This window comes from Gekko japonicus, unplaced genomic scaffold (genome assembly GCF_001447785.1).
Source record: "Gekko japonicus isolate JY-2015 unplaced genomic scaffold, Gekko_japonicus_V1.1 scaffold474, whole genome shotgun sequence".
Taxonomy (NCBI): domain Eukaryota; kingdom Metazoa; phylum Chordata; class Lepidosauria; order Squamata; family Gekkonidae; genus Gekko; species Gekko japonicus.
The window spans coordinates 842161-854927 of NW_015177020.1; the positions used below are offsets into that span (position 1 = coordinate 842161).

General features: G+C 47.7%; 1 protein-coding gene across 2 annotated transcripts in view; it reads right to left on the bottom strand.

The window, feature by feature from the left end:
• The window catches only part of LPAR2 (lysophosphatidic acid receptor 2), a 55049-nt gene that overhangs the window by 26584 nt on the left and 15698 nt on the right, over positions 1-12767 (bottom strand). Inside the window, exon 2 of one of the 2 annotated variants that reach the window (XM_015427762.1) lies at positions 6500-6553. The exons of the other annotated variant lie outside the window; for it this stretch is intronic. The gene's annotated coding sequence lies outside the window, so the exon portion shown is untranslated. The remainder of the gene's footprint in view (positions 1-6499; positions 6554-12767) is intronic. 2 annotated transcript variants of the gene reach the window in all.

Below are 12767 nucleotides of genomic sequence, written 5' to 3' on the forward strand. Positions count from 1 at the left end.
TGAACAACAAACTCCATTTAATCCACCAAAAGCATGTAACCATCCAGGTTTTCTGTTTCTGGCTTCCTCTCTGCCTTTCAGCAGAGAAAAATTCTTTCCTACGCTGCTGTCTCCGTGGATAGGCAGCTGCAAGAAACTCTTATCGTGTGAAGCAAACCAGGACTTCAAACATCCCAACAAACCCGGGCTTGCTCAAACCTCACTTTATGTCTTAGCGACATTTATGATAAAGGGGGAAATTTGCCCTGTCCCTACCATGGACCACCTCATTGCTGACCAACAGGGATCCTGCATTTGTGCGCAGAAACCAGCTGCAATCCTTAAGATTCCTATGATCAGGAGCGCACAGGAACGGAGCTCCGGCAGTAAAGAGCCCAGGGGGCGGGCACTTGCAACAAGCCCCACCCCCTGCTCCCAGCAGCCCTCAGTCAGAGCAAGAAGCAGCCAGGTAGTTGCAGACCCCCCCCAGCCCCCTGGTCCAAAACAGTCCAGTGGCATCTTTAAGACTAAGTTTTATTCAGGTGCACGCTCTCCCTCCTCTGCGAGGGCAGATCTGGTTCCCTCCCCCCAATATCTAGCAATCCAAAACAGTCCAGTGGAGCCTGAGTGGTGGGTGTTGCCTTCTGACACACTTCCGGTGATGTCAGGGGGTGTGGCATATGCTAATGAGTTATGCTAATGAGCTCCTGCACCTCTTTTTCTACGAAATGACCCCTGCCTATGATACAGAATTTGTCACTCTGACTGCAGAAAAGATCCTGTCTTTCATATTGCAATTGGGCCTGGGTGCAATTTCTAGACGAGGGACATGCTAGGAATTGAGCCTGCATAGAGCCCACCAGACTTGTATGAACAAGTCCCTCAGCGGTGACAAGAAGCACTTTGCACATGCTCAGGAGCACCTTTAGCCTTTCACATAATCCAGGCTGAGCCCTGGCATTACAAACAACCTTGCATGTAGAGCTTCGGAAGGATATATGAAGATGAAAGCTAATCTCTCAAGAAGGTAAATTCTCTGGCTGAGCAGCCTCAGGTACTTAATGTTTATAGTCCACCTCTCTCGCTGAGACTCAGGGTGGATTACAAAGAGTAATGTCAATGTCGTCAACAGGATGCAACATCCAATAAGAAATGCAGTAGGAGTAGGATGCAGAAATAAAAACCAAGTTTAAAAAGATAACCCCTGGAAGAAAGCTGAAAAAGCGTAAGTATTAACATGGCATATTAAACAATGTAGAAGTGACGTAATAGGATAATAACATACAGCAACAGCTAGTATGCATTATAGGAGCTGTGGTAGCTCAGTGGTTAAGACGCTGAACTGCAGGCTGGAAGGTAGGTAGTTCAGCAGTTCGAGACCCGAGTGCCGCATGACGGAGTGAGCTCCCATTTCTGGTCCCAGCTCCTGCCAACCTAGCAGTTTGAAAGCAAGAAATTGCAAGTAGATAAATAGGTACCGCTTCGATTCGATGGGAAGGTAACAACGTTCCATGGGCCTCAGTGTCTAGTTGTGCCAGCCACATGACCACGGAAATGTCTTCGGACAGCGCTGGCTCTTCGGCTTGGAAACGGAGATGAGCACTGCAACCCTAGAGTCGGATTCGACTGGCTTTCAAGCAAGGGAAACCTTTACCTAATATGTATTATACATGGTTGTATAATCCATTGTGCTGGACAGAGTTGGGAAATGCCTGGAGATTTTGTGGGTGGAGCCTGGGGAGGGCTGGGTTTGAGGAGGAGCAGGGTATAAAACCATACAGTCTATTTTCTTCAAGGGAGCTGATCTCTGCAGTCTGAAGACCAGCTGTAATTCCAGGAGACCTCCAGCCACCGCTTGGAGATTGGCATCCTACTCAGAAAATACTCTCTCAGAAGGTAAAACAGAAGGGGGGGGGATACATACGGGTTCTGCCCCTGGTAAACACAAACAACTGAAACCCACAAACCAAGAACAAAGAGCAATCTAACAGGCCTGAACAGAGAGCAATCTAGGCTGAATGAACTCCAGGGAACACCACAACCATTCTCTTGCCTTTGGACAAAGGTGCCTACCTGCCTGCAAGACTCAGTAAAACAAACTAGGGTTAACTAGATAACGTAATCCCAGCTCACAACATCAAGGGGCCCAAACAGACTGGGGATAATTTACTCTTGATCTCTGGCCGCTCAAGCAAAGCACCTACCGCAGAGAGAAATGGCCACTCCTCCATACATTCCCAGAGCAGTGAAGAAGACACCATAGCAGCTTTAGTTTCCCTCTTTTTCTTTTCTTTTTCTTTTTAAAAAAAGAAGTAATTTCTCTAAGGCTGTCTTCTAATATGCAGAGACGAGCTGCAACTTCCACATGCCAGTGGAAATCTCCACTGCGGGGATGGCCAAATAAAACCAGCCCTCCTGTAGCTTTAATGGTTTTGTAGGAGACGGAAATTAGGCCACTCTAGCTGGGCCCGGTTTAATACGGCTCTGCTCGGGTGAGTGGAAATCGGCCTTAAAGGTACAGCAACCTTGTTTTCTGAATGGCATCTGATCACCACACTCGCTCCCTTTGGGCTAGGAGGGTGTCCAACACAGTTACTGCGTCTTTAAAATGGCAGCTTGAACTGCAGCAGTTAGCAGGTACTGCTTGTCTCCCCGCTGTGAAAAGCTTTACTTGCTGATTCCCAAATACCCTTAATAGAGACAGGACTGGTAGAAACAGGTCACTGCAGCTCCAGGCTCTCCCACCATTGGCCAAAACGGTACCAGGTGAATTTCTGCCTGTTCTGCAGCTGTGAAACAGAACCTCTCAGGAAGAAAGGTGGAAACTCTATAGTCAAGGAGTATTTTTAGAATGAACTGCTCGTGGAATCTGCAAGATGCTAAAGATGCTAAAGAGCTATAAGGAGCTGCGGTGGCTCAAGTGGTTAAGATGCTGAACTGCAGGCTGTGGAAGGTCGGTAGTTCAGCAGTTCGAGACCCGGGTGCTGCGTGATGGAGTGAGCTCCCGTCTCTAGTTCCAGCTTCTGCCAACCTAGCAGTTTGAAAGCAAGAAACTGCAAGTAGATAAATAGGTACCACTTCGGTGGGAAGGTAACAGCGTTCCGTGCGCCTTGATGTTTAGTCATGTCAGCCACATGACCACGGAAACGTCTTCGGACAGCGCTGGCTCTTCGGCTTTGAAACGGAGATGAGCACCGAAACCCTAGAGTCGGATTCGACTGGCTTTCGAGCAAGGGAACCTTTACCTTTACCTTTAAAGATGTCTACTGGAAATCCTGGAGAGCCGCTGCCAGTCTGAGCAGACGGTTCTGACTCTGATAGATAGGCTTGCCAACCTCCAGGTGGTGACTGGAGATCTCCTGGAATTACAAATGATCTCCGGATCACAGGGAATAGTTCACCTGAAGAAAATGACTGTTTGGAAAGGTGGAGCTTATGGCATTATACCCCACCGATGTCACTCTCCTCCCCAAACCCTTCCCTCCTCGGACTCCACCCCCCTAACTCTCCAGGTTATTTCCTAACCCGGAGCAGGCAACCCATCTGACTGGACCAATGGGCTGATTCAGTATAAGACCTCGTATGTTCAGTGAGCTGCCTTTGGGCAGGAAGTTAGAAGGTAACAGCGATGACTAGTTATCAGGATCCTTCCTCACATCTGTGACAGTAACCCCGAGTTAAAATTAGCAGTAGAACTTTCCCCAGACAACTTTAAGAACCGCAATTTTGTGAAGACGCAGAGGCTCTTCCGTTATGAATTTTACTCTAGGAGGAAGATGCCAACTTCTTTTTCGGGGCAGAGGTCCTGTGTCCTTAAAAGCAAACAAACGCGTAGCAAAGGATAGAGACAAAATGTTAATCTGCGGGCGAGAAAAGTTTTCCCAGTCTGAAAAGGGGGTGCACGACTCAGACTCATCCAGCGGCCAAAAGAATCCTTGTTTTGAGATAAACCCTGTTCTGCTGACTTAAAGTTTCCAGGGGTCATTTCGTAGAAAAAGAGGTGCAGGAGCTCATTAGCATAACTTATTTACATATGCCACACCTCCTGACATCACTGGAAGTGTGTCAGAAGGCAAGACCCACTGCTCAGGCTCCACTGGACTATTTTGGATTGCTAGCTATTGGGGGGGGGGGAGACGTGCAGATCTGTCCTCGCAGAGGAGGGAGAGCTTGTATCTGAATAAAACTTGATCTTAAAGGTGCCACTGGACTGTTTCGGCCTGGGGGGAGCTCTGCAACTTACCTGGCTGCTTCTTGCTCTGACTGAGGGCTGCTGGGAGCAGGGGGTGGGGCTTGTTGTATGTGCCTGCCCCCTGGGCTCTTTACTGCCGGAGCTCTGCTCCTGTGCGCTCCTGCAGGAAATGACCCCTGACCGTTTCTATCAGCAGAAATTTCTGCTGGATCCAACCTACTGTTCTCTCCACGTTAGTTTCATCCTCACAACACCCCTGTGAGGTAGGTTCGGCTAGGAGAGAGTGACTGTCCCAAGGTCATCCAGCAAGTTCCATGGCAGAACAGGGATTGGAATCCAGGTCTCCCAATTCCTAGACCAGCCTTCACACGAGCCCAATCTTCTTTGCTTCTAGAGTCAGTCAGTTGGCAACAGGCAGGAAGTCTGTGGGTAGCACCAATGACTAGTCATCAACATCTAGCCCTCCTCCGCATGTTACAAATTTTAAACCAGGTTTATGGTGACAACTTTCCTCAAAGAACTCTGGAAATGACAATTTGGGGAAGGGTGTTGAGGCTTTTTTATGTGAGGGAGCCTTAAGAAGACTGTAAAAGAAGCCCTCTTGGATCAGGCCACACTCTTGTGTCTCATAGTGGCCAAAACCCAGGTGCCATCAGGAGGTCCACCAGTGGGGCCAGAACTCCAGAAGCCCTCCCACTGTTGCCCCCCAATCACCAAGAATTCAGAGCATCACTGCCTCAGACATTGCGTTCCATCTACACCTTATGGCTAATAACCACTGATGGACCTCTGCTCCATATGTTTATACAATCCCCTCTTGAAGCTGTCTGTGCTTGTAGTCACCACCACTTCCTGCAGCAATGAATTCCACGTGTTAATGACTCTTTGGGTGAAGAAGTACTTCTTCTATGTGTTCCAAGCCTACTGCTCATTCGTTTAATTGAGTGTCCACAAGTTCTTCTATTGTGAGAAAGGGAGAAAAATACTTTTCTCTTCTCTCTCTATCCCATGCATAATGTTGTAAACCTCTATCAATTCATCCCAAACTAAAAAGTCCTAACCTTGTTAATCTTTCTTCATAGGAAAAGTTGCCCTTTTCTGCACCCTTTCCAATGCTATAATATCATTTTCGAGGTCTGATTACTAGAACTGTACACAGTATTTAAAATGAGGCTGCACCATAGATTTATATAGGAGCATTATGATACTGGCTAATTTGTTTTCAATCCCCTTCCTAATAATTCCTTGCATAGCATTTGCCCTTTTTTATTGCAGTCACACACTGAGTTAACATCTTCAGTGAGTTATCTACCAGGACTCCAAGATCTCTCTCCTGGTCAGTTACCACCAGTTCAGACCCCCATCAACGTAGATTTATTAGTTAGGATTTTTGGCTCCAATGTGCATTACTTTGCAATTGCCCATGTTCCCTCATTTGCCATGTTGACACCCACTCACCCAGCCTCGACAGATCCCTCTGGAGCACCTCATAGTCCTTCCTGTTTCTCACTGCCTTGAACATCTTACTATCATCCACAATCTTAGCCACTTCACTGCTTACTCCCAACTCCAAATCATTAATGAACAAGTTAAAAAGCACCGGACCTAGTACCAAGCCCGACGGTACCCCACTGCTTACCACCTTCCACTGTGAAAATTGCCCATTTATACTCACTCTTCCTCTTAATTACCAGTTTTTAATCCACAAGAGGACTTGTCCTCTTATCCCATGACTACTGAGTTTACTTAGGAGCCTTTGATGAGGAACTTTATCAAAAGCTTTCTGGAAGTCTAGGTAAACAACATCTACCGGATCACCCTTGTCCACGTTCGTTCACCTCCTCAGAGAAGTCTAAAAGGTTAGTAAGACAAGATCTCCCCTTACAGAATCCATACTGATTCTTTCTCAATAGCTTTTGTTCACCTAAAAGGTAAACATTTCCCTTGCTCAAAAGCCAGTCGAATCCGACTCTAGGGGGCGGTGCTCATCTCCGATTCCAAGCCAAAGAGCCAGCGCTGTCCAAAGACTCTTCCGTGGTCATGTGGCCGGCATGACTAAACACCAAGGTGCACGGAATGCTGTTACCTTCCCACTGAAGCAGTACCTGTTTATCTACTTGCAATGTCTTGCTTTTGAACTGCTAGGCTGGCAGGAGCTGGGGCCAAAGACAGGAACTCACTCCATCACGCGGCACCTGAGTCTTGAACTGCCAAACTACTGACCTTCCAGTCTGCAGCTCAGTGTCTTATCCTCTGAGCCACCGCGGTCCTTTTGTTCATCTACGTGCCTACTAATTCTATATTTAATAATGGATTCCACCAACTTACCTGGTATTGATGTTAGACTGACCGGCCTGCAATTTTCTGGATCTCCTCTGGAACCTGTTTTAAAGATGGGGGTTACATTAGCTACCTTCCAGTCCTCGGGAATGGAGACGGATTTTAGTGATAGATTGCATATTTTTGTCAGGAGATCCACAAGTTCACATTTGAGGTCTTTCAGAACTCTCGGATGTATGCCATCTGGGCCTGGTGATTTGTCAGTTTTTAATTTGTCCATCAGTTGTAGGACCTCCTCTCTCATCACCTCAATCTGACCCAGGTCTTTCGTCACCCCTCCTGAAACCAGCAGTTCTGAAGTGGGCAAGCACCCAAGCACCTTCCATCTTCCGCAGTGCAGACAAAGGCAAAAAATGCATTCCGCTTTTCTGCCATTTCCCTATCATCCTTTACTAATCCTTCCACCCCTTGGTCTTCCAAGGGCTCCACTGCCTCCCTGGCTCGCTTCCTGCTTCTAATGTATTTGGAGAAATTCTTACTGTTGGTCATTTTGTTTTTTCTTCATAGTCCCTTTTTGCTTGACTGATCACCGACTTGCGTTTTATTTGACACAACCTGAGAGCCAGTTTGGTGTAGTGGTTAAGTGCGCGGACTCTAATCTGGGAGAACCGGGTTTGATTCCCCACTCCTCCACTTGCACCTGCTGATGTGACCTTGGGTAAGTCACAAGCTCTGGCACAGCTGTTCTTGAAAAAGAGCAGTTTGTGTCAGAGTTCTCTCAGCCCCACCCCCCTCACAGGGTGTCTGTTGTGGGGAGGGGAAGGGGAAGGAGTTTGTAAGCCGCTCTGAGACTCCAAGTGAAGGGCGGGGTATAAATCCAATCTCCTCCTCCTCCACCTCACTCTGACTAGCCTTCCACTGCTTAAAGGAATCCTTCTTACCTTTTACTGCTTCCGTCACTTTGTTCGTTAACGATGCAGGCCTTTTTTTATACCTTTTCATGTTTTTCCTAATCTGCGGTATACACTTTATCTGAACTTTTAACTGAGTCTGCTAGGCACCTTTTTTCTCCCTTACAAAAAATAAATAAATCCCGAACCCAAAAATTAAGAGATGAGGTCAGCACGGCTACACACCTTTGGTTGGTCTTGAACCTCTCACACACATACACCTATTCTGTACATGAACCCACAAAGCTGCCTTTATACTGAATCAGGCTGAGATTAGCAGTGACTCTCCAGGACCTCAGGCTGAGGTCTTCCACCTCGCCTACCACCAGGTCCTTTTAACTGGAAATGCCAGGGACTGAGCCTCAGGCCTTCGTTCGGCTATGCTCCTGCAGAGTGCAGGGGGTTGGACTAGATGACCTGCAAGATCCCTTCCAACTCTAACATTCTATGATTCTGAGGAATTTCAGACAGACGATATAATCCAGAAGAGGACTGGTTCCCAAACGGTTTCTGGTCTGTCATTTCAGAAAGAACCGTTTTAGAACCGGTTCCCTACCAGAGTATATTTGTAATTTCACACACAAACGCTTCTGTCTGGTTTAGGAGACGGGGCTGAAGCGTTTTACCTGTCAACCGCTTCTAAGTAGTCTTCAGTCTCCTCTCCCAGTTCCAATTCGCTTTTTCCCCGCCGTTTTTCGCCCACGCGGGCGATCTCCGGCTTTTTTTTGGGGGGGGGGACGTTCGCTTTAGAGCGCTATAACGGTATAACACTATAACGTTATATCAACCCCATTGGAATGCCTGGAGTGTTGTGTTATAGCGCTATAGTGCTATAGCACTCTAAAGCGAACGTTTTTTTAAAAAAGCTGTTTTCCGCCCGTGCGAGCAAAAAACAGTGGGAAAAAGCGGTGCAGTCTGAAACAGCAAACCGCTTCAGATCCAGCTCTTTACCAGAAGGGGAAAGTCATGTGTGAAATGGCAGCCCTATACCGGTTTACTCCACGACGATCAAAAACGGCTTCAAAGCGGGTTAAAAAGGGTAATGTGAAATTCCTCTCTATGTCAACCAGATGCTCTACCACTGAGCAAAAGCCCCCACTCATTCTAAGCAACAGAGAAAAGCCATACAAAGCTCATCTTCCACAGCAAGGTGCAGCATAGAACAGTCATAGGGCATCTTAATCCTTTAAACCCCAAAGCACTCCCTTCTTCCTTCTCTACACCCTTCCAGGAAAATGACACATTAATACCGAGCAATGGCCCAGTCTGTCTTCCCAAAGCAAGTGTTTGTGTTTAGCTGAGGTTCCTAATACCTCCCTCGGCACCTGGCCGCCCCTGCCAACTTGCCTGATGAACTAATTAGGCAGGCAAAGTACCCTTATGTAACCGGAATAACACAAGACTGTAAACAGGCAAAAGGGAGATAAAAAACCGAGATGTCAAACACAGCATCGTGCTTGCAGCGAGATAACCACGTTCAGGTCATATGCAAAAATGAAATTTGGGTTTTAGGACTGTCCAGAGGTTGTTAGGGTTTGCTTTGGGAGGCCTGGGTGCAAATTCCACTTTAGTTTTCCGGCTAGCCATGGGCAATCTTATTTTGCAATGGAAAAACTTCAAATGAATAATGGGAATGGTGATGACCCGGTACCCCAGGGTTCATGGAAAGATGCATTAAGGATATGAGAAGTGTCAAGGTGTTTTGCAAGTGAGAAACACCGAGTTTGAATGGGGATGGCGAGTTTAGTTTCATGGCATGCAGACCAGTGTTCCCTTTAAGCTGAGTTATTGTGAGCTAGCTCACAGTTTTTTAGCCTCCAGCTCACACATTTTTGTCTTACCTCAGGAAGGATGGCTCCAGAGCAAACTAACTGATGCAGTAGCTAAATCGCTCACTCACAACTTTAATGCCAGTAGCTCACCAAGTAGAATTTTTGCTCACAGGACTCCATGGCTTAGAGGGAGTATTGATGCAGACCCCCTCAAACTCTTACTCCCCCAAAAGTCTACGTTTTTAGGTTGCCTGATCAGGCCAGGCTAGGTTTGCCAGGTCCTCTCTGGCCACCGGCAGGGTGGGAGGGGAAGGTGGCTAGATCCAGGTTGGGAAACTCCTGGAGATTTGGGGATGGAGCCTGGGGAGGACAGGGACCTCAGTGGGGCACAGTGCCACAGAGTCCACCCTCCAAAGCATCCATTTTCTCCAGGGGAGCTGATCTCTGTCGACTGGAGAACAGCTGTAATTCCAGGGGATCCCCAGGTCCCACCTGGAGGCTGGCATCCCTGAGCCATGCCAGGCCACTACCACCTCAGCTTAAAACAAAAAAACACCAAACTGCCATCTCACTGCCCTTTTGGTAAGCCCATCCAGTTCCCCCTTAGAAGAAACAATGATCTCCAAGACCTATTTAACAACTGAATGCCAAGAGGATTCTAGGCATTGGGTGTACCAGCTAATTTCTCTCGGCAACCGAGAAAGAGGATGCAATTGGTTCCCTTTCCAATGACATCATAATAGCCAGGGAGGTCACAGCCAACCAGGAACCTCAGAGGGTGGTATGTGAGGGAAAACCGTGGGCCAACTCTTACGCTGGGCTTGAAATGCGTCTCTAGAAGCACAAATCTCCCAGCTGGGCTCCTGTAGACCTGCACTCGGTGACCTTCTTGTTCACCTGAATGATCTCTAATGGGAAGGAATGCCACCTGCTTTGCGTGGAAGGAAGGACAGGTTGGACGAGTCATAGTTCCTCATAACAATCCCCCTTCCTCCCCTCAGTTCATTTCCATAAGAACAGGGCTGGGGAAACATTAGATCCCCATGGACAAAATATCAGGCTGCGGGCAGGGCGCAAGGCGTGGCAAGACTTTCCTGAACGTGTATCAAAATAAACACTTAAAGAATAGGGTTTCTAGCAGCAGGACTTGTGGGGCGGGGCTGTTGCGTGAGGGGGCGTGAGCCCAAAATGCCCCACCATAGCTACGGGCCCAAATCGGACCCTCTTTCTACCGATCATGGCTCCTACTAATTCATTTCATGATCCCTATTCATTTGGTCCATCCCCCCTTGGGGTCTGCTCCCTCAGCTACCAGAAGAAGAAAATGGGGGCTGTCATGTAGAAGGTGGAGCGGATCTATTCTCTCTTGCTCCAGATTGCAAGACTAGATCTAATGGGTGGAAATAACAAGGGAGTCGTTACCGGCTAAATATCAGAAGGAACTTCCTAACTGTAAGAGTGGTCGAGTAGTCGAACAGACTGCCTCGGGAGGTGGTGGATGCTCCTTCACTGGACGTTTTCAAGTGGAGGCTGGACGACCATCTTTCGGGTATGTTGTAGGGCTGTCTTTCGGCTATGCTCCTGCAGAGTGCAGGGGGTTGGACTAGATGACCTGCAAGGTCCCTTCCGACTCTAACATTCTATGATTCTATGAAAACAATGTGCCATCCCTTAACTAGAGGCTCAAAGAGATGTTATTTACCAGGCTATTTTATTGAGCACCATACCTTGCAAAGCTCCAGCTACTGGTTTCCTTACAGTAACCCTCCGTTAAAGGGACAGGTGAAACTGAGCGAACGCCCGAGGATGGCGGAAGACAGGAGGGAACGCCAGAGGATGGCGGAAGACAGGAGGGCCCGGTGTGATGTGGTCCATGGGGTCGCGAAGAGTTGGACTCGACTGTGTGACTGAACGACGACAACAAAAAGGGGACAGGATATTTTCTCTCCAGCAAAGGGAGAGGTACCTTTCTGAGAGAGAAGAGGCATGCGGGTCTTTTCAAATATCGGAATGGGAGAAGGTGGGCCCCCGCCATTCCACATAAAGGGTTGGTGAAAACGCCTCTGTGCAATTTATTACTTTCTTAAAATCTCAGCCTTCTTTCCAAAAGTTCAAGGCATCATCAGTTCTCCCCCCTCCTCCATTTTATCCTCACAACAGTCCTGTGAGGTAGATTAGACTAAGAGAGAGGGGGGGGAAGGGGTTGGCTCACTGTCATTCAGAGGGCTTCATGGCAGAGCAAGGATTTGAACTCAGGTCTAACACTCTAACCATGATACTGGCCCAAATTAAAGTTCACAAATGCAAGTCATCTACATAGTAAAAAAAGATAGATTCAAGTGGGTAGCCATGTTGGTCTGACGCAACAAAACAAAGTTCGAGTCCAGTGGGGCGCCTTTAAGATCGATGACGTTTTGTTCCGAGTATAAGCTTTTGTGCACATACAAACGAAAGCTCATGCCTTAAATTAAATTTTGTTGGTCTTAAAGGTGCCACTGGACTTGAACTTTGCTCTTATAGTAGACAAGAGCAGTAGCACCTTAAAGGCGAAGTGTTGCAATAACTTGTAATCCAGCAATCTCCCATTCCAGACTGTTTCTGAAGTTCCTTTGTAATGCACGTCTACCTGTTATCTTTGCTGTAACACATGGGCCTCTTTATACACGGCAGCCAGTGTGGCAGGGATCCTGTTGTACTGGGATCCTGGGAGACCCAAGTTTGAATTCCCACTTCTAACATGAAAGCTTGCTGGGTGGACGTGGGCCTGTCACGAATTCTCAGCCCGGCCTACCTCTCAGGGTTGTTGTGAGAGAATGGAGGAGGGGAAAACAGTGTTCAAGCTGCTTTGAGTCCCAGCGAAGAAGCGGGATATGAATAAATCAGTGCAATGCACACATCCCTGTGGGACACATGCCCTTCTGAAAACAACAGTGTGCCCCTCCGGCTAGAAAAGAGATTCCTTTGCTTCCCGTAAAGCCAGTCTAGAGGTTAAAAGCAGGGCTGGGCTCTTGCAAAGTGCGGGCAGCTCAGATCCCGGGGCCAGAGTTCACCAAGCATGTCTGGATTTTGTGTCGGCAGCCCCACCCCACTGGAGGCAAAGAAGTGCTTCAGGCACGAAAACAATACGGAGAATGGATGAATAGTTTCAACAAAACCAACTTCACGTACCCCTCCTGGCCTACTTGCCTTCAAGCTCTAGAGAGTCAACTGGGGAATCTTGACTCACTCCAAGGGCAAACTATCTTGGGAGGGTTCTATTTTAAAATACGGAAGGCAGAAGGCCGAGTCACAGAGCCTTTCTCTACGATGCAGTAAAAACCACTGCTAGTGTGTCTTGAAGACAAGTTCAACCACAGGAGCCAGTTCTACAGATTTATCACTCTTGCTCACTGAGTTGTCAAGATTTGTTTAAACTGTGTTTGTTTGGGGTTTTTTTTAAAACCACCTCCCTTGTCCATGCTCTCCCCACCGAACACACTTCATAACCACAATTAACGCAAAGTTGCATTTGCAAATCCCTTCCATAAACAGGATTACGATTCTCTTCCCCCCCCCACACTTAATCCTTACAAAAGACACCATCTCCCACTCGGC